The following is a 20,819-nucleotide window of genomic DNA, read 5'->3' as shown; positions in this document are numbered from 1 at the left end:
CATTTGGTCCTGTGTACACACATTCACCCAAACACTGTCATCTTGGTGCCATATCCAGAGCTAGGGCTGGGTTCACATTTGCCATTTTGCACAGTCTGCTGTCCCTGGAACAGAACTCTCTTCAACCTGCCCAATAAAGATTCTTTGGGAAGCTTAAGATGCAGTACAGCAACACTGACCGAGGAACATAGCACAGTTGTGTAAATTACTTGCAATACATTTAGATGTTTGAGTAGATCTGTGTTGCAATACCCTTTCCTTCCCCTCTTGTATTCTCTTCTGTCCTGGGGTTGGAATGGGTATCCTACCTAGTCATTGCCTTCCCACACATTGCTTCTTGCTCTCTTAACTCAGGACTGTCAGTTGTCAGTCAGTGGGACAGGCCATGCTCCATTTGAGAACACTGGACTCTTGTACCTTGGACAAGAAAAACCTAAAGATGGTGCTGGCCAGTGCAACTTTATACCACCTTCATACTGAAGGATGTGACAGGGTAATGGTAAAAGATGGGTATTTGATCTGACCATGGACTTCGGCATGCAAGACTATGTACTGCAACTTTGATCTACTTGAACATATACAGTTATGCCAAGTCATCTACATAACTGAACCTTGCTGTGTGATAGATCATGCTGGGTTGGCTGCATAATTCTAAGGCAATGCATCTAGTAATTACTGTTGTCCAGACTGATGAGTTGTCTTTAATAAAAGTTTATTATTTGAAGGTGATTGATTATTCCCACTCCAAAGTGAGAAGCCATATTAAGTAAAATCTGAGTTGTATGTAAGCATCCGTAAGTATAAAGAGAGTTTGTTCTCATTGGTCTCGTATGTCTGAATGGGTCTACTTTGACGTTTGGTACTATCACACACTGTGTACAGTACAGAGTCTTGACTGTCACAGTACAATAAAGTAATTAAAATCTTAAAATGTGGGTCTTGTCCCCACACCCTTAATCTTGGGATGCATAGCTTGGCTTAAAAAGACCGTTGTGGTCATTAGCCTAGTAATGCACAGAACACCCATGAATCTAGGAAACTGGAAATCTATTTTCCCTTTTAGTTTCTTCCAAGATTGGTGCGGTCTCAGTCAATATAAAATGAGAGAGAGGCCCAGTAAGGAGGTTCTTACATGCAGTGTCAGGGCAGCAGGGACAATTTGTTCAGTACACATGACCTCATAAAGCTCTGCACTAATCGCATTAAGTAGACCAATCTTAATAGAGCAAAGTGGTGCAGAAATGTGAAGTCTAATGTTTTACTCAGAATCTAAAGGAGGAAATAGTACTTCCAGATAACTAGTTTACCCTGGAGGGAATTGGGAATTGACTTACTACATTGCTGAAATTCAAATTATCCTTTATGCACAGACTGCTGATTCTCTGGAAATTTTAGTTGCATAGAACCTCAAGTTAGATTTCACCATGGCAAGATGCTATTTTTGACGGACATTGAGTTCCTGTGAAGTGATATTACAAAAGTCCACAATCTTTGAGCTAGGATTTTAAAGCACATCTTACATAGTCATAGCAATCTTGAAAGCAATGTGCAAGTGGAACAAATAGTCCAGATATGAAAATAAGAAAGTTTAAGAGTCTGGAATAAAGTATTTAATTCCCAAGTACACACATGTATACTTTTGATGGTACCATATATTAGAGTAAAGGTATTTTAAGAGGGAAGTTATATTAATGCATTAAACCCCAACAGATATTGCTTGCAATTTGTGATGTGGCAGAGAGGGATAAAAACTTTAGCCCCTTTCTCCTTAAATTACAAAAATGTGGGTGATGAGAAGCTACTGGTTTGAGCTTGAATCCAGGCAGGGGTACATTTGTATCATTTGGAGGATAGTGTACTTTGAAAGTGAGGAACAGGAAAAGCATATTTATATATGTGAAGAAAAATTGTGTTAACGAAGTTGACAGTGAGCAACTTGGATAAAATATATGTTCCTGAAAGATAAGTTACTGCACAGTGTTTGCATTGAGGACATTTACTAATTCTTGATATTATCTATATAGTTGAGGATGACACCAAGTTGAAAGTAGCAAAAAAAAAAAAAAAAATACTGGGCAAGAAATTGAAGACTGCATGAAAAGGATGGTAAGCATTATGATGTTGTCAAGAATCTGAAAATGAATGTATATAAAACCAAGGGGCATGTATGCTTTTTTTTGAGTTTCCACACCCTTCTGACACTGAGGGGGATACATACACAGATAGAACTGCACTTTTTCTATTCCAATCTGTAAATCACTGGGATGCAGGAATAATGTAAAATCCAAATATGTAGAGAGTTGCTTTGAGAGCTTTAATGAGCTGTTTGACTTTTCTTTCCTAAAAGGAGCTGTGATATTCCAGAAGAACCAGAGAGCAGTGATGAAGAGTATGCACCAAGTTATGAAAAGAAATCTAAACGGCAGCGTCATAAGTAAGCACTGTATCTGCATGTGCTTAAGGCACTAATGCATCCCAGAAATTAGTTTAATGGCTCTTAGTCTGTCATTTGTCTGTAGATGAGGTAAGAGCCCTTGTTTTTATGCCATCTGAAATAAGTATCTGTAATGGTCAAAACTGTGCAGTTTAGTCCAGCACTTATTTTTTTAGTTGTGTGTGTGTAAAATATTTTATCTGTAAATATACACTATTTGTGTGCAATATTTATGTAGGTTCCCCATAAATACTTTATTCAGCTCTTCTGTCCACTCCCTTTGGTTGACGCATCTGATCAAAGGTGCTGATGCGAGATGGTTGTAATAATGAGGACGTAAAATATACCCTTTCCCCACTGATCTTGAAGTTGGTATGTGCAAGTAGCAGTGGGTGTGAAATTGTGAAATGCTTGGGGGCTTGTCCCTCTTGGGAAAAAAAAAATTGTTTCAAATTGACCTGGAGCATGTTTTTTTTTAGGCATTTTCAATTGTCACCCTTTTTTTAAGTTAACTGTTACCTTTTGCAGTATTAGTCATTTTATGCATATATATATATATATATATATATATATATATATATATATATATATATATATATATATACATGTATGTGCACACAGAAACACATTATATGAGATGCATGAGCGTATATTAAAGGGAGTGCACCTTTTGTCAGGACTCATTCATTTGATCTTCAGTTGATCTTACCCATCTGAGACTGACTCGCAAAAAAATAAAGCAAATACAAAAATCAAACCCTGCAGCTCTATGTCCCTGCTTCTCTGAACAGCATCTTGGAAATCCCACAACATTTGGGAGACTTGAAAGCTTCCCCACTGCTGGTGTGATCATGGAAATTTGGAAGACTGACAAAGAATGTTAACACATTCAGAGGTGTGGGGGGGTCTAACTCCTAGACTGGGGAAAAAGAAAATGTCCTTATTCTCAATTTTTATCTCTCACAGTTATTTGCACATTTTGAAGATAGTGATCCAGTGTAACATGATATCATATATATTAAATCTCTGATTCAGCAAGCTAAGAAATTGTTCAGTTGAGTCAAACGTGTGTGTGTGTGTTTGCTGTTGCATATATATTTTAATTTTTCAAGCAGCAGATGCATCATTTCTCCAGATATGAAGTTATTTTATTGGATGCAGCTGAATACGGGCTGACTTTTAACGAGAAACTGGAATAAGAAATTGACAGGTGAAATAAAACCACTGGGGTACTTCTCAGTAACAGTTCAGGTTGGTAGCAATATCGTCTTTGTTGCTAATTTCAGCTGCTTACCACTTTGCATGGCTGACAGTTGAAACAATTTGAGAAAAATCAAAAAGCCTCTCCTGAGAAAGATACAATTCCAGTAGTACAAAGTCTCTTACCATGCTGTCTTACCAGTACTATGGTTTTTAGACAATTCCAGCACTCCTTTTGCAGGACTTCCATTAGTGATCACAGACTTGAGATAGGTTCCTGTTCTGGAGCCAGGTATTCAGCCTCTGTCTCTCTCCATTAATGAGTCGCCTCCAAAGTCTTCTGTATTTCCAACCTAAATTATTTCTGCCATCGTTGTCTGATGCTATTTTAAAGCCAGCAGAAGATAATTGGTTGATCCCTATAACTTTGCCTTCAGGTATCCTGTCTTAAAGGGGTTTGTCCATACCTTTTATGTGTGTGATTTTCCATGCCTCCCTTAATCCTTCCCCACATATTACATCACTTGCATCCTTTGCTGTGTTTCATTAAAATATCTCTACTGGTATTACTACTGAAAGTAAAATTTACCTGTTAGGCATCCACTTGTGGAACCACACCACACTGTTATATTTGACACCCGACAAGGAGGAAGTAGTACAGAGAGGGCCTCACCTTTTCATCACGTCTTCTGAAGCCACAGCAGTGGTGGTTGAAATGGATCCCCTTCAGCACCTGGTTGAAGAAGCTAAAGTACAAGTTGTTGTTTGTTAGACTCTCTTTTCCAAAGTCACAGGGCAACAAATGTCTGTGTAGGGAGTTTGGGGGAAAAAAAAGGCTGCAAATTTGCAGAAAATCTGGCTGCAGCAAGTGGTATGCACTGAAACATATAACCAAAGATGTTCCTACATTTTTCCCAACAGTGATGTGGTTATGTGGTATGCTTTTACAAAGCAGTACAGATTATAATTATAGCTGCAGTAATTTTAGTTTTTATCAAATTTAGGTATTGAATTGATCATTAGCAGTTAGATTTTTGTAAATGCCTTTGTCTTTTCTAGTGTTGGAATCTTTAGCCTTAGAGTTTTATTTTTTAGATCCCATGGTTTGTTTGCTTTTTATTTTGTTTTGCACCATTTCCTTTCTTGGGTCATAGATGGAAAGGATCAAAAAGGATCAGCCTGTTTACCAGCTTAACAAATTAGTGAATAATTTGGAAAATAGCAAACTGCAAACCACTAGAGAGATTTCAATGATTCATTTTGTTTCTGCATTAAACTTAACACTCATTGTAAAGATGTGGCAGGCCCATTGACTGGTTAGTGTTGGTAGAGGTGGCAGGTCCATTGACGGGTTAGTGTTGGTAGAGGAAGTAGTATCAGTGAGTAACAAGGGGTGCAGCTATATGTACACCAGGTACACCACTGCATACACTTTTCTGACTATGTTTTGCAGTGCGATGAGCTTGAATTCATTTTTAACAAAGCCATGACATAAGTTTATTTTAAGTTGTAAACATTGCAAAATGGCTTTTTTCCTGAATACCTGGTTTGTTTTTATCCTTAACCATTTCATATTTTTAAATAATTAAAACAAATTCCATGTACAAGAATATATTATTTGAGATGCGGGTGGTCATAGTAGAAGTAGACATGCCGTTCCAAAGTCCTGGATATACCCTCAACCAGTTGTTTCCTTCAGTTCAGATATTTTCTGTATAGATTACCACTAACTTGCTCTAAAACATGGAACCACAGTACATATGTGCAGCAAAATTACATTCTTATTTCAACAAGAATTCAAAATATCTTAATTCTTTTTTGCCTTGCTGTGTTTGGTCAGTATAACATTGCAGACCAGTTATTACTGGCAGTGCTGTCTTATCCCTGGGCTGCCTGAAGTCCTTGGGTCTGAGGAGAAGTTTGCTTAAGTGTTTAAGTAGTGAGAAGTCAACTTGTGGCTGTGCTTCTGTGCTTTGTATTTGAGGAGAGACTCATAAATATAATGCAGTGGCTGTTAGATGACTGCCGCATATGATTCCAAGAGACTGAAAAGAGCAGCAGGACCAGTAGTCATTTAGTTATGTAAAGAAAATTGAATGTGGGACTAAATACAAAACAGCATTATAACTCTTAAAGCTTCACCGGTTTCCATTGATAGTGCCATGCCTGATGGCATGTGCCAAAGTCTCAAACAATGACTCTGATTTAGAAAACTCATGGACTGTTGTAAATCTGTGTATTAAATATGGGTGATAACTTGTATATTATTTTCTTTGTAGAAGACTGGACTCTGAAAGAAGCATATCACCATGTTGGGATACTCCAAAGGTAAATTCTGCTACATCTTTTAAGAGCACACTAAGAAGAGTGATGTACACTGGTGAAACCTACTCACTTAGTAAGAGATTTAGTGCATCAAGTATGAGATGGCATACATGAGCAAGAAGACAGTTTTGAAATATTAAATGGACGGCTCAGGGAAGATGAGCATTTTTTCATCAGTAAGATGGTGAATGATATTCTGTTTAAGAAGGTAGTGAGATAAAAATTATTAGTAGCTTTAGGAATGTATGGGTGTCCATAGGGATATTCTGAGGTGGAAGTGTAAAATGAGTGTCTGCTAATTTAAGTTTTGCAGCTTTTCCTTTATGAAAGAAAGTGGTGTTGACAGTTTGGAGCAGTCAGATAACATTTGTTCTCTCTTTTCTGGTGTAATGCAGTTTTGCTTTTTCATGTTTTGTTAGTGAAGTGCATTCATATGTTGCTATACACATGGGTCTACAGGTGTGCTCACGTATAATTCCTTGCTTTGAATCTCAGTTTTGTATATGTTATCCATGTCACTATTCCTCACTCTTGGGTCGTAGGATCTGACATCGGATCTGAACTGGCAACTTTGCAGACAGCTTCAAGGCTAGAGCTCCTCCCACTCCCATCATCCCTTGCTGCCTTCTAACCCCTCGGATCTCATTTGCCGTGCTCAGCATCAGACACAGATTCTCTGGCTCGAGTCTCCAGTTGGGATAAGTAGCATAATTTCTCTGATTTTTCCCTTAATTTCTGTCCCTTATAGTGTTGAATGTTTGCTAGTTAATTTGTTTTTGGCCTTTCATACCCTTAGTGTTATAGTTCTTTTTATTTAGTATTGCTGATAGTTCTTCGGGGTCCTTTCCGGGTTTATTGACCTTGGCTTTTCCTCCCAGTTAATGATTTGGTGTGTCCCTTAGACTTTGGTGTTTTCACATGGTCCCAGCATGTCGGATAAGCCTATTGGGTTTAAAAGGTGCTCCTTGTGTAGTCAGAAGATGCTCATGTCTGATTCACACGTGAAGTGTCTTTATTGTCTGGGCGCCGACCACCTAGAGGTTGAATGACATTTGTGCCGCATTTGACCCCAGGGCCCTAGTCAAGCATCAGAACAAAATTTTTATTAAAGGGTATGTTCCAAGAGGGTCCACTGGCCCAGTCTCTGGCCAAGCCTGGACCCTCTGATCTTAAGAGGAAGGCCCACTCTCCCCGGTTCGTCGTCTTCAGAAAGGGCCAGGCTGTCTGATCCCAGCTCCTCTGATCTGACCCCAGCCTTGGCCCTGTTGTATCAATTTCCTTGGATCCCAGGTCCCACGACTCCGTCTTCATATCCAGGGCTTCTGCTCCAAGACCCTGGGATCCGAGGTTGAGAATCTACTCCCATATCCAAGGCCTCTGAATCCAGCCAGATCCAGGCCAGTCACGGATCTGGCTCCCTCGGATCTGAGTCCTGTGGAGTCTGAGCATTCGTATCCTCATTTCCCTTTGGATCCAAGGCAGTCAGATCAGGGATCAGTGTTTGATCCCACAATTATTATAGAAGACTTCTCTTCAGGTTCTCGTTTGGGGCAGTTCCCTTCTGCTTCCAAACACAGTAGTCTATCTTTAGTCAGGCAGGGGAGGTCCTTGGGGTCCAGACATCCATCACCAGCTAAATCCTCCACCTCATGCAAGTCCTCCAGGAGCTTGCTACCCACCAATATGGACAGGATGTTGTCCTTTCTGAAGGCTCAGATTGAGTTGGGGCTTCTTGTGTCCTCTGCCCATCTAGCCAGGGTCCATCCACTACCCCTTCGCTGCCATGTCCTCATCCGATTCACATGGTTTCTGATTTTCAGGCTCTGGGATGCAACAGGGAGGAGACAGGATCCCTAGAGGCCAGTTCTGTCTCTTCCCCGTCAGTGTCCCTGACTGCCTTTATTCAGCTTCCCCCTCGGCAGATGAGTCTTGGGCCCGACCTGTCATCCCAGAGTCCTTGGTTGAGGGCTCTGGACCTGTCTTTTTGGACCGGTTTCTTACCCTTTGTCCCTTGACACCGGTACTGTTAGGAGGCTGGAAGGATCTACCATGCACTGGTCCCTCTTCTCAGGCAAGCTTGCCTGCCAGGAGTGCAGATGGGGCATCATCCAGCCCTTCGGCTTTCTGGATTGTAGCGAGGACTTTTTACTCCACTAGTTTCCTCTCAGGCTTTCCAGAGACCATCCCAGCCCCCTAGAGTGGACTTTTCTCATCCTGTTCCCAGTCAGCCCTCTCGAACTAGCCTTCAGGTGGAAGCCACCCCCCCCAGCGGAGGTGCCTCAGAAGAGATATTGCAAGAGGAGGCACCTAGTCTCCCCATCGGAGTCTCTCACTGAGGACATGTTCCTCAATGAAGGGGACAGGTCCTCCAAATCTCCACCCAAGGATGTCTCCTTTGGGGACATCTTAAAAATCCTCAACCTTAAAGATGAATGGTCATCCCCTACCCCCTGTTCTCCGAGGAGTCCATGTTCCTGAAGGCTTTTGGGATGGGACAGTCTATTTCCTGGGTTCACCCTCCCTAACCCCCCCCCCCCCGCTGATGAACTTGGACCTTAACAGCAGGGCATGGAAGGAGACTAATACTGTGGTGCCTGTACCCAAGTGAGCGGATACATTTTTCAGCCCTCCTTCCAACAAACAGTTCTGCTTTAAGGGTGTGGCAGTTGATACTGTTGTGGTAGCTGTTGCCACCAAGAAAGAGCTGGCAGAGCAGAGCAAGTCTAGTCATCCCCCCCGAGAGTCCCAGGCAATTGACAAACATGGAAAGTGGGTTTTTGCCTCAGCTACCTTCGGTATGCAGGTGCTTAACTACTTGGCACATTTCACCCGACTCCAGATGGCCTTGATTAAGGAGCTTACCATGTCCCTCTCTGAGCTGCTGCCTGCTGGGGAGCTAAGTAAAGTAACCCCCCCCCCAAACTGACTACACTTCCCTAGCTAATTCCTCGAGGCTGATTGTGAAGGCTGCGGAAGGTGCCTGTAAAGTGGCTGCTGCAGGCATCGCTATTCACCGCCACACCTGGCTGTTGATTTGCTGAGCCCTTTATGGCAACCTTCAACTCCCCCTTTAGTTCTACCCTCTTTGGCCCTTTGGTCAAAGAAGCACTCACCCACAGTGAGCATGGAAATCATTTTCTACCCCTCAGCGCTGCTCCTCCAAGATGAAACAAGGGTCCAGGAAAATGTTTCGCAAGTCGCAGACTTCCTTTCAGGATGAGCCCTCTTCTAGAGATCAGGGGAAGGGGCTTCAATGGCAGACCCTGCACCAGAGGAAGTCCATAAAATCAGGCTTCAGGGAACTTTTCTCTGGTAAGCCCCACCAGTGCTTCTGAGGTGCTGCCCAACTGTACTGCCCCAAAAGGAGTCGGGGGTCATTTATCACTGTGCCCTTTGTCCTGGGCAAATATTACAAAAGATTGCTGGGTGCTAAACATGATTCCCAGGGGCTATTTTATTCCCATTTCTCAGTCTTCCCCCTCCATTCAGGAAATACCTCCCTGATGTGCCACCCCATCAGAGGTGCTTAACTCAGAAAGAAGTGCTCAAACGTCAGGAGAGCCATCCATGAGGTCCCCCTAGGACAACAAGAATCCAGAACTTACTCTCACTTCTTTTTTTGCCAAAGATGACAGGGGGACCTGCGTCCAATTCTGGACCTCGGCATGCTAAATCTCTCAAGTCCAAGTTCTGGATGGTCACTATCCAGTCCATTTTGCATCTTTTGCACAAGGACAATTGGATGTGTTCTGTGGCTCTCCAGGACATCTAATATCATATACAAATATACTCCAGGAATCATCCCCACTTTCGTGTAGGGGACAATCATTGCTAGTTCAGGACCCTGCCCTTTAGTCTCACCACAGTCCCCGGGTGTTCACCAAGTGCATGGCTGTGGTTGCAGCTCACATGAGACTGCAGGGATTTCAGGTGTTTCCTTACCTAGACAATTGGCTCCTCACCGCTCCCACCAAGCATAGACTGGCCGCAGCCACTCAGTACATGCTTAGACTGTTCGACCGGTTAGGGATTACAGTGAATCCCTCCAAATCAAATCTGATTCCATCTCAAAATTTGGAGTTTATTGGGATTCAGCTGGACACAGAGTCAGAGATTGCAGCACTCCCTCTCTGCCGTGTAAATCTAATCAGAGCTCCTGTCCCACTGCCTTCTAGATATGACTCATCCTCAGGTCTACCTTATTCTCAGGGCCTTAGAATCTGGCTTACTGCACCAGATAGACTACTGCTACCATGGATCCTATGCGAGAGCTCTGCAGTTTACTCGAGCAAGTCTAGTGGTCTTCCCCCTCTCATCCGATGATGGCCCGAGTCCGTCTCACTCCAGTGTGTAGGCATCATTTCCTTTGGTGGGTACAGTCTCCTGATTTCCTAGCAGGCAGACCATTCTCTCATCCTCCCCCCAGTGCCACCTTGATCTGGGATGCTTCTATGGTGGGGGGGGGGGTGGCATTACCAAGGACAAATGCAGAGACCAAACTACACATAAATGTATTGGAGATGAGAGCAGTCCTCCGCATGTTGCAAGATTTTCAGGACTGCCTCCATCTGGGTACAACTGCAGTTTACACAGGCAAAATGGCTGTTGTGTGGTACATCAAGGGGGCACAAGCTCTTACCTGCTTTGTTGTACGACAATGAGGGTATGGGAATAAGCAATGTCCTCGGGGCATTTTCTCCTTGCAACGCATATTCCCGGCGATTCCAGTGTGTTGGCGGACTTGCTCAGCAGGGCAATCCTGAGTCCTCACGAGTGGTCCCTGAATTCTTAAGTGGCAAAAGATTCTCCTTCACTGGGTTCACCTGAGCTGCAATCTGTTTGCTTTTCCCCACAGCCACAAATGCAGGTGGTATTTCATCCTGATTCCCCCACTTAGGAAGTCCCCCAGGGACGCTGTTCACAATTGGCCTTTGGGTCTCCTTTATGCCTGTCATCCTATACTTCTCATTCCAAGAGTGCTTCAGAAAGCTTGATGCCTCAAGGCCACCTTAAGCCTAATGGCAACCTTTTGGTCTTGGTAGGTGTGGTTTGCCCTCTTACGGTCTTATTTCCAGTACCCCCCCCTTGGGTACTAGATCCCCTTCCGGATCTGATTGCCCATCTCCTGACACCCAATCTTCAGACTCTTCGTCTTATGGCATGGTTTGTCCACTTCCTGTAATCCTGAGTCAGTTCAGGTTTGCTTCTCCCATCAGGAACATTATTTTGCCCTCTCAGTAGATATCTACCAGAAAGGTTTACACAAGTAAGTGAAAAAAGTTTTCTATTTGGGCCAAGCAAAGAAATCTGGACCCCTTCTCAGCTCCCATCCCAGATATCTTATCTTCACTTTTTCAACAAGGGACTAGCTTCTCTGCTGTCAAAGTGCAAGTGGTGGCTGTATCTCATGTTCATGAGGAACCTACTTTTTCCTCTTGCCTCTATAAGGCATGTTTGAAGGGTGTTTTTCTGCTCCAGCCTCCAGTCAAGGATCCTTCCTCACTGTGGAACCTTTTTTTCCCTTTCTGTAGTCTCTTGCACACAGTTCCATTGAGCCTGCTGCTGCATGCAATATGAAATTTTTATTAGGGAAAACCGCCTTTCTGGTAGCCATAACTTCAGCAAGATGAGTTTGAGTTGTAGGCTCTGTCAAACCACCTTACATGGTGTTTCATAAAGACAGAGTGGCTCTTTTGAACCAATCCTTCCTTCATGCCTAAGATAGCCACAGAAACAAATTTGAATCAGTCAGTTCAATTGCCTGTTTTCTTCCCTAGATTTTCAAATAAAGAACATCTGTTGCATATGCTTGATGTTCATAGACAGTTACAGTTCTACTTGGCTAGAACAAAGTTTTCTGTAGATCTGACCAACTGTAGCATTTTTTCTTTGAGATGGTCAGGTGGTCTTTAAGGTTACTATTTTTTATTGGATTTTAAAGTGTATTTCCTTTGCCTATTCATCTAAAAGCTTATCCTTGCCAGGTCCAATCAGAGCTCATTCCACTAGCTAAATGGCTACTTCAGCTGTCTATCTGGCTCGTCATTCCATAGATGAGGTTTGTGTGGCAGCCACCTGGTCTACTCCTCACACTTAATCACTATAAGTGTGACCTTGTTTCCAGGAACAGGGCTTTCTTTGGCTCCAAAGTTCTTTGGCATGTCCTTCTGAGAGGCCACCCAGGATTTGGATAGCTGGGGACTCTTGACCCAAGATTGAGGAATAGTGACATGGATAACATAGGACAGAGTTGTATACCATAACTTGGCATCTGTGTTATCCTATGTCAGTATTCATCACTATCCCTCCCTCATGCCCACATCCTGTGGGACCAAGAGGAAGTGGAGATGTCCTATCTGGTGGTCAAGGTCTTCCTTAACTAATTTGTAGCTTTAGGGCAAACCCAATGTGAGGGATTAGCAGGCAGCAAGGGATCATGGGAGCAGAAGGACCTGGAGTCTAGAAGCTGTCTAAAGTTACTGGCTCTGATCTGATGTCTGATCCTACGACCCAAGGGTGATGAATAGTGACATAGGATAATACAGATGCCAAGTTATGGTAAGTACATGACTCTTAACTCTTTGGGAGATTGACCATTTATGATATCTAGCAAGTATAGCATAGATTTGCTGCTGACGGTATCCCATAATACCATTTTCCTTGTCCAGATATTTCCATAATAAACCACCTCCTAGGCTGATCACCTTTAGGTTAAAATCTACCAAAGACTTTAAAAAATCTAGAAAATTATCAGATTTAGTCAGTCTGGTCTCCATTTCTAAACATCTCTGATCCTGTCTTAGCAGCTGTCTCTTGCCAGAAGTCTTTGGTAACTCCAAGATAGTAACTTCCCACTTATCTCAAGATGCCTTAAGTGTTGGCTTGATTGATAAATTCCACTACGAAGTTGATACACTGACTAACCAGAAGTTAGGAGAACACGATGAATCTGAAGAAACTAACTCCAAGAACGCTTAAAAACACAAATAATTTATTACAAATTAACCTTTTGGGTAAAACCCTTCATAAGTGCTATTCAAGCAAAAAAAAAAAAAAACAAAAAAACTTTTCATTGTATATAAAGAAATATTAGAAATCACATGATCACAGCCAATAAAAAAAGATTGATTAATAAAATCATAAGACATTCATAAATGCTTTTATCCATTAGTCATTCATATAATAATTATACTGTTATTGCAATTATATTTGCTTTTTTTGACTAAGACAGGCTTAATACTAACAGTGCTATTTAGACCTGGAGGCAGGTCTGCCTGCAGTTTTATTATCCAGCCATATTCCTTGTTTTCCAATACATTGTTAATATCACCACCTCTAGTTTGCCTCAATGCCTGTTCAATTGCCCTGAATTTAAAACAATGCTCAGGACCACTATCCATAATATGTTTACTTAAAGCATTTGTCAAAACTTTCTTACGTATATTGGATTTATGCACTGTTGTACATTCATTTAATTTCCTAGTGGTTTTTCCTACATAAAAGGAGGACCATTTCACGCATGTTGTTAAATAGACCAGATATATTGTATTACACATAGCTGAACAGTGAAAAATAGTATTCATTTGTTGTCAGATGGTTAAATGAAATACTGCTGGGTGAGATATCAACACAACTACAATTTAAACAGGGAAATGTACCAATCTTGCCAGAATTTTTTTTGACAGTTTTAGTCTTTGTAGCACAATTTGCTTTTTAAATTACATTGATTCCTATATGCAAAACTTGGTCTGTTGTCTATTGCCCAGAAGTTTTTGTAGTTCTGGCATAATCAGTAAAATATTCCAATTCATTCTTTCTAATTCTTTTTTCCACTTCATTGGTTCTGGCATTATACGTTTTTACATATCTCATAATATTTGTTTGTTTTTTCTATCTTTGGGCTATGTCCTGCATAAAAGGTTTAGTCAAATTAGTTCTGTTGAAAAGTACATCTTTTATAGCTTCTTCTACTATAATTTTATCATAGCCCCTCTCTAAAAATTCTTTACCTGTTTTCCTGTACTCTAATTCACATTTCCCGTCATTAGTAGTTAACCTGCTTACCCTTGTAAGTTGGGCTTTATGTCCTACATGGGGTGCATGCATACTCATAGATGCATAACGGTTCACATGAACATTTTTCCTATGAATACTGGTATCTATTAAATTCTCCATCCTTTCTATCTCAACGTCCAAAAAGGTGATCTTGTTAGTAGAACTTCTTATTTTAAATTTCCGAAAGTAGTGGTGTTATCCAGATAATTCACATACTCATACTTTCCTCTGTACCATCCCAGATTTAAGAAACAGTCATCAATAAATCGCTGATAAAATATTATTTTATTGTAAATAAATTCCTTTTCCCCATTGATCCAGGACTAAATTACCATAGGCCATAGGTGTACCCATGGTCACTCCTGCTATTTGTAAAAATGGCTCATTATTAAATAGAAAAACATTTTTTGTTAATACAACTTCTAACAATTGACAAATATTCTCTATTTCATTAGACAGTAACAATACTTCAGTACTTAAAAGCTATAAATCGCTTCAATACCATATTTGTTTGGTATTACTGTAGAAAGAGTTTGTCTAACATAACAAATAAAAATGTTCTATCCAAATTGTTCACAAACCAGTCTCTTAATTTTATTAAAAAATCATTGGTGTACTTATAACTTTTACTAAATGGAAGATATTTACTTAAAAGTTTCTGTAAATAGACTGAGATGGGTTCAGTGATCCACCCTCTTCCTGATACAGTGGGTCTCATTGGTGGGTGGACCATGGATTTGTGTAGTTTTGGTATGCCATACATCTGTGCTATTTTTGGATAAGGGGTGGTAGTTATATAAATCAGTAGAGATGTCATTATTCAAGTGCAACTCATAAATCAACATATTTACGTCTGCAATTTTTTTACATCAGAAAAGTTTAAAAGTATTAATGTCTTGTAAGAAATCCTACAGAAATCCTACATTAATTGACATATAATGTGTTTTATTCATAAACACAGTTGCATCCCCTTATCTGCTTGTTTTACTATTATGGAGTCATTATCTTCTAATTGTTTCAAGGCCTTATTTTCGATTGAAGTTAAATTATAAAACTTTAACTTTCGTAGCATATAATTCCCTTAAATCTCACTCGCAAACATGAAATGCTGTCACTATAGGGCAGCTAGTTGGTATAAATAAACTACACCTTTTACATTCATCCCTAACTACATCTGGTTTGCTTAAAAATAAGTTTCAGGTTTAAATTTCATACAAAATTTTTCAAATCAGTTATGGCTTCAACTGTATTGTCTGAAGCACTAGGTATAAATTTAAGGCCTTTTTTAATTAGTCAGTTGCGCTGGAGTCAACTCAGTCTGATAAATTCACTGTACTTTATACTTGTTTTGATGTAATGGACTGTTGTATTTCCTCTTGGTCCCTATTGTTCACTTGCAGATGTGTAAGCTGATCCTTTGAATGGTCTCTGGTAAGTTGAGCTGAAAAGCATTAGTAATTTCTAGAGGGACTAAGTGGGACGTGATTGACTTTTGAAGCAACTAGATTCACTGACCCAATTGACTGATGAACATGAAGTGTATTATTCTCAGAGGAAGCATGCTTAGTTACTTTCTTGGGTTCAGGAACTTGTAAATCAATCCAATAGGAGTTCAGCTGAATTGCTTCCACTCTGTCGCAGCACTCCAATGGGAGTATTCCCTTTGATTTTCCATGCACACGTTGAAACTTGATTGGTAGTAGTTGCTGCCAGTCATGTAGTTGTATCCATTTCTTTCAAAGTAAATGTATTCAAATGATGCATCGTACCTCTTGGTGTGCAAGATGATTTTGTCAGCTTTAGGCCAAGAGAATATATGGCCCTTGTTAAAGTCATCAATGTCTCAACAGTTTTCTTGCTGGCTTCCAGTTCATCTAGGAACTGTAATCTGTCCAACATTTGTTAATATACATTTAATTGAATTCTTAAATGGTGGCATGTTACTAAGTTCTGCTTCAATGTTATTAATTTCTTCCATCAGATCTTCCTCAATTCGCATAAAAAATAATTCATTAGCAGCATATTGTCTGCACTTATCTTCAGTTGCTGCCACTTTTTTAATAACTCATGATATGTATTTGCATATGATGGCATTTTTCAAAATTTGTAATCCTCGTGTTACAATACCGAGCACCAGTTAAGCTTTAAAACTTAGCCGCTGCCACTGGAGCTTCCAGTATGCCTGCACTTTCCTCTCTAAAACATTTAACGTTCTCTCAAATTTGTCTGAATGTAGGGCAGCGGCTCCCTCAGGCGAAGTAGTAGTTAATATGGCAGTTAAGTGTTCTCTATTTAAAAGCTGTCGTAAGGAATTATTATTTGAAGGATATGAAGAATCATTTCTTATTCCCTCCATGACGCTGACTGTAGAAGTGATATTAGTTCAGTTAAGTGTTCACAGCACAACCAAATGAACCAAATTCACTATGAAGTTCATGAAGTAACTAACCAAAACTTAGGAGAACACAAATCTGAAGAAACTAACTCCCAAGACCATTCAAAAATATACACAATTCATTGCAAGCAAAGCTTTCAGGTACAACCATTCCTCAGTGCTATTCAAGTAAAAAGCCTTTCATTGCATTTGACACTGAAATTCTGTTTGGGAAAATGTGAGTTTGATGCAACAAAAAATAAAATTGTACAAAAACTTAATCCTAGAGGCTGGAATAATCCAAGAAAAGATGAGGTCAAAATAAACATGGAAACACTTGACAGAAAATATAACAACATGCTAAAGTTGTACAGATATTTTCAATCTTAGTAAATCTATAGCATTAGAAAATGTGAGTATGCAAAGAAATGCTGCTACACAAAGGGTTTACATCGGAAAATAGGTCTATATATAAATTACTAACAGATAAAAATATCTTGTTCTAAAAAATTCAGATCTAGAGGAAAAACATTTTCTTTGTTAACCTTTTTATAAAATTAATGCAAAGAAGCTGAGGGAGACATATTAATTGAGAAGAAAAAAGTGCATCTCAAAAACAGGTCAAGTTATTAAAACTTGTATCCATCACAGAATTTATTGAAGGATAATTAAGCTTTAGGACTAGGTGGATTATTACCTAAAATACATGACTCCATTCCAAAGAATATTACCATTCTCTTAAAATACACACAATTTGATAATGAAAACAACAAAATTTTGCCTTCATGAAAATGACCCCCCTCCAATTTTAAAACGAGGAAAAGATCCAGAATATTTGAATTCACATGGGCCACTTAAATTTTTAAATGCTGATTTTATACAATTTTTTACTAAATGATGCACACGCAATAAAATTACAATTATCACTTTAATAGATTTTATCAACAGTAGCGGTGCTTGGATTTCCAGGTAAATGTCAGTTTTAAGTTCAGTTTTGGAAATGCTCTGCCTTATATTAAATAGGTAACTATCTTTCAGATAGTGTAGCTATTAAAAGGTCTCTAAATACTCAACACTGCTGTAGTACTTTTTGCTAATTTCATAAGATTGAATAAAATGAGATGTTTGTCGGTTTAATGCCCAGTTGTATGCAGATTGCATTGTATTGGTAGTATATAGTATGGATCTTAATATAATCCAATGCTAAATTAATTGGATTATTTTGAAAAAATCTTAGCTTAAATTTAATTCAGAATGTCTAATAATATGGGAATTGATCATATTAAATTGGGTATCATAATGTTTACCTCAGTGTTAAACATTGAATATTTTAATAAACATTTTGCACATAAATACAACAAAATATTACATTTTCCCTGACATAATTAAAAACAGATCAGTACTATTTGAAAAAGACTTAAGTTGTAATTTAAGCTTTATTGATGACTCCAGTTTGAAGAAATATTTTAATTTGTGTGGTATCCAGATAAACCCAGAGACGCTTTATAATGCATCATATTAGATCATGGGTTGAGTATAGTTTCCTACTAGTCATTTTCAGTAACAGGCTTAAAAACTTTTTTTTGTAACTTACATGTGTAGTGAGATAGAAACCTGCAAGAGTATACTTAAGAATGTATTTAAAAACTCCAGTATACATGTTTATAAAAGTAACACAACTATCACCCCACAAATAAACTAATTTAACCTGCATAGTTTATTAAAAATGTTCAAATGTCATGCATTTACTAGGTTCAAAAGCAGATTTTGTTTGTTTTCTCTATTGTATGCACTTCTGTAATTTTTCAGGGTACGTATTTGTATGACAAAAAAGCTGTGTAAAAAAAACATGACACTTAAAGGAGGGTGGCCTAATGGTTAAGGTGTTTGCCTTACAAACACAAAGTACAGGGTTTGAGTCTCGCAAGGGATAATTGGCCAAGCTTAAAATGGCTCACAAGGGCAGTTAGCCTAGTACTTATCTATGAACCTATACTGTTGTGAATGTTTGGAGGTCAACACAATTCTGCGAATACAATTATTCAATAACATAATGTAAATCATGATGAGTGGATCTTTAAAAAGCAAGGGACGTCTTTCAATGCCAACTTTATCCTCCCTTGTTTGGATATTTTAACTGTAGTTATTTCGGATAAACTGGAACCAAGTTAGTTTGTCTAGACTTGTACACATCAAAAATTATATTTGAATTGCATGCATCAGTGTACCATACTGATTTGCATTAAGATAATTGATTTTGAAATCAACTGGATTAACTTCATTATTTTGAATTCCATTTTCATGGAAAATCCGTGCATGCAATTGCAGCACATTGTGGTATGGAGTTTTACTTGTCTGTTGCTGTGTAGATAAAGTTGGAAAAGTAGCAGAACTCCTCCTTTTTAATATATGCCAGAAGTAATGGATTCAAATCAAATTTAGGAATGCTTCATGGGGTTACAGTTACTGGACAGAGTTAAATATACTTTCAGATAAATATGCTACTTGGCAAATATGGACATAGTCTGTTCATTTACGTTTTTTAATAAATTAATTTGTGAATTTTATGAAAACATCTGTATTCTTAAAATTGTGTTTTTTTATGCTTTGAAAAATTTAGTAAACATTTTGAAAATGAAGCCTTTCTCAAATCACAAACGCAAAGAATTCTGTAAATGTATCATGTAGCAGGAAGAACCTAGAGGAACAGCTGTGTGATAGTATAAATTCTTCCTCTTTTTTTCATGATATCCTTCAAAAATTTCTCTCCTAAAACAGACAACCTCCCCTCTTTGATAATCTCTAGCAAATTATAGTACCTCTAGAGTGCATGGCAGTACTGTATTTCAGAACTCAGTCCAAATAAATGGAATCCTCCTCTGGCTGTATCTTATTAGACAGACATAGAAGATCAGATGACTTCCTTTCTTGGTTCAATAAAATCTGCAGCATGCACATTCTCCCCCCAACACAGTAATTTCTGTATTGCAACCAGCACATTGCCAAACAATTGAAAACCGGCAGTAGTTCATCTTTTGCCAAAAAATGTTACACATTTCATATATCAGTGACTTTGAGTATCTCCCTTAGACCAAAATGTGGCAAAATTTTGAGAAGTTCTAGATCTAGCTAGTTGTTGGTGATCTTCCTTCCTCTCCCCATATCAGCATAGATTCTGGACTTATAGAAGTAGTAATATGGACAGCTGTACTTTAACCATTCCCCTTAACATGGATAAAAGTAGTGTAAGTGAAGTTGGTTGTAACATTTTAAAAGCTTTTGACTTGGTCACACATTGCTCTTACATGCACTTACAGCAGCATTATCCCCATTGCCTTAAAGTGGTAGAGATCTTCCCATAAGAATAAACATGAGTTCTTTCAGTTGAACTGAACTTTCAGCAGAGGTGTTTTAGGGTTCTGTTTTTCTGCCTTTCAGTCACAAGTCAACTTCAGTTGACCGTCCCGTACTCCTTTTTCCTGCTTACAGCAATATGGTAACTTATGGATCCAGGTTTCCCATTTTGTAATCAGGTCTCACTCTTCTTTCTGACTGGCTGCAAAAACTCAGCTTATTTTAAACCTAAATTAAACTAAATTATGCTGTTGGTGCACATTAAAAGTTTCTGTAGTTAATTCAACCATGGCAGGCCATTCTCAATAATACAACACCCCTGAAACAACTGCTTCCATTATCTTGACTTTTAGTTGAGACCAGCATCTAGATTTCTAATCCCACATGAATGAATTTAAAGCTAAAATTGGCCAACTCCTACTTTTTTGTTAGTTTGGTTGTGCTCCCCCCCTCCTTCAAAGGCAACCTTGCCCATATAGAATATTCTCTGCCAATATCTGCATCCACCTCCAAAAAGAACCTCATAACCATATCCACCTCAACAAAGAACCTCATAAACACTGAATCAGTAGTCAAATCTTTAGTCGTAATTCTCATTATTAGGACTAGCTATTTCTGTCTGAAAAGCAAAATGGCTGACTTTACGATGGTGTACTAAACTATTACATTAATAATTTGCCTTCAAAATAAAACTAAATTCATTTTCTTTCTTTCTCTTGTGTGATCATGAGAATCTCAATTTTCAACCTAAAAGTAATTTTGTCATTGTATCCAACTTTTCAGTCCACAAGAACCAGCATCCACTGCATTAAGCAGTCTCTCTCACTTTCCTTCCCATCTGTGGAGTCTTCCTCTATCTTCTAGAGAGGCTCAGGCATCTTCCAAACTATGGTCTCATCTGAAAAAGTTAGAAGCCTGCTTTTCCACACAAGGCTTCACACAATTTGTTTCTACCATAAAATCTCTGATTCCTATCTCAATAAGTCACTGTCTTCATTTCCAATACTCAGTTTCTACCCTGTATTACTTCCCATCTTCCTTACCTTCCCCTTAATTAATGTTTCTGCCAGTTTTACT

At 39.2% G+C, this 20,819-nt stretch overlaps 1 protein-coding gene across 1 annotated transcript in view; it reads left to right on the top strand.

The window, feature by feature from the left end:
• Positions 1 to 2,351: 2,351 nt before the first annotated feature.
• LOC122789843 overlaps positions 2,352 to 20,819 on the top strand; it is a 202,275-nt gene continuing 183,807 nt past the window's right edge. Inside the window, exons 1-2 of the mRNA XM_044057280.1 lie at positions 2,352 to 2,434; positions 5,914 to 5,962. The gene's annotated coding sequence lies outside the window, so the exon portion shown is untranslated. The remainder of the gene's footprint in view (positions 2,435 to 5,913; positions 5,963 to 20,819) is intronic.

The sequence above is a fragment of the Protopterus annectens genome, chromosome 15.part0 (genome assembly GCF_019279795.1).
Source record: "Protopterus annectens isolate FY-2018-M chromosome 15.part0, PAN1.0, whole genome shotgun sequence".
NCBI classification, from domain to species: domain Eukaryota; kingdom Metazoa; phylum Chordata; order Ceratodontiformes; family Protopteridae; genus Protopterus; species Protopterus annectens.
The sequence above is the reverse complement of the archived record's forward strand: the minus strand, read 5'-3'. Positions and strand labels throughout refer to the sequence as shown.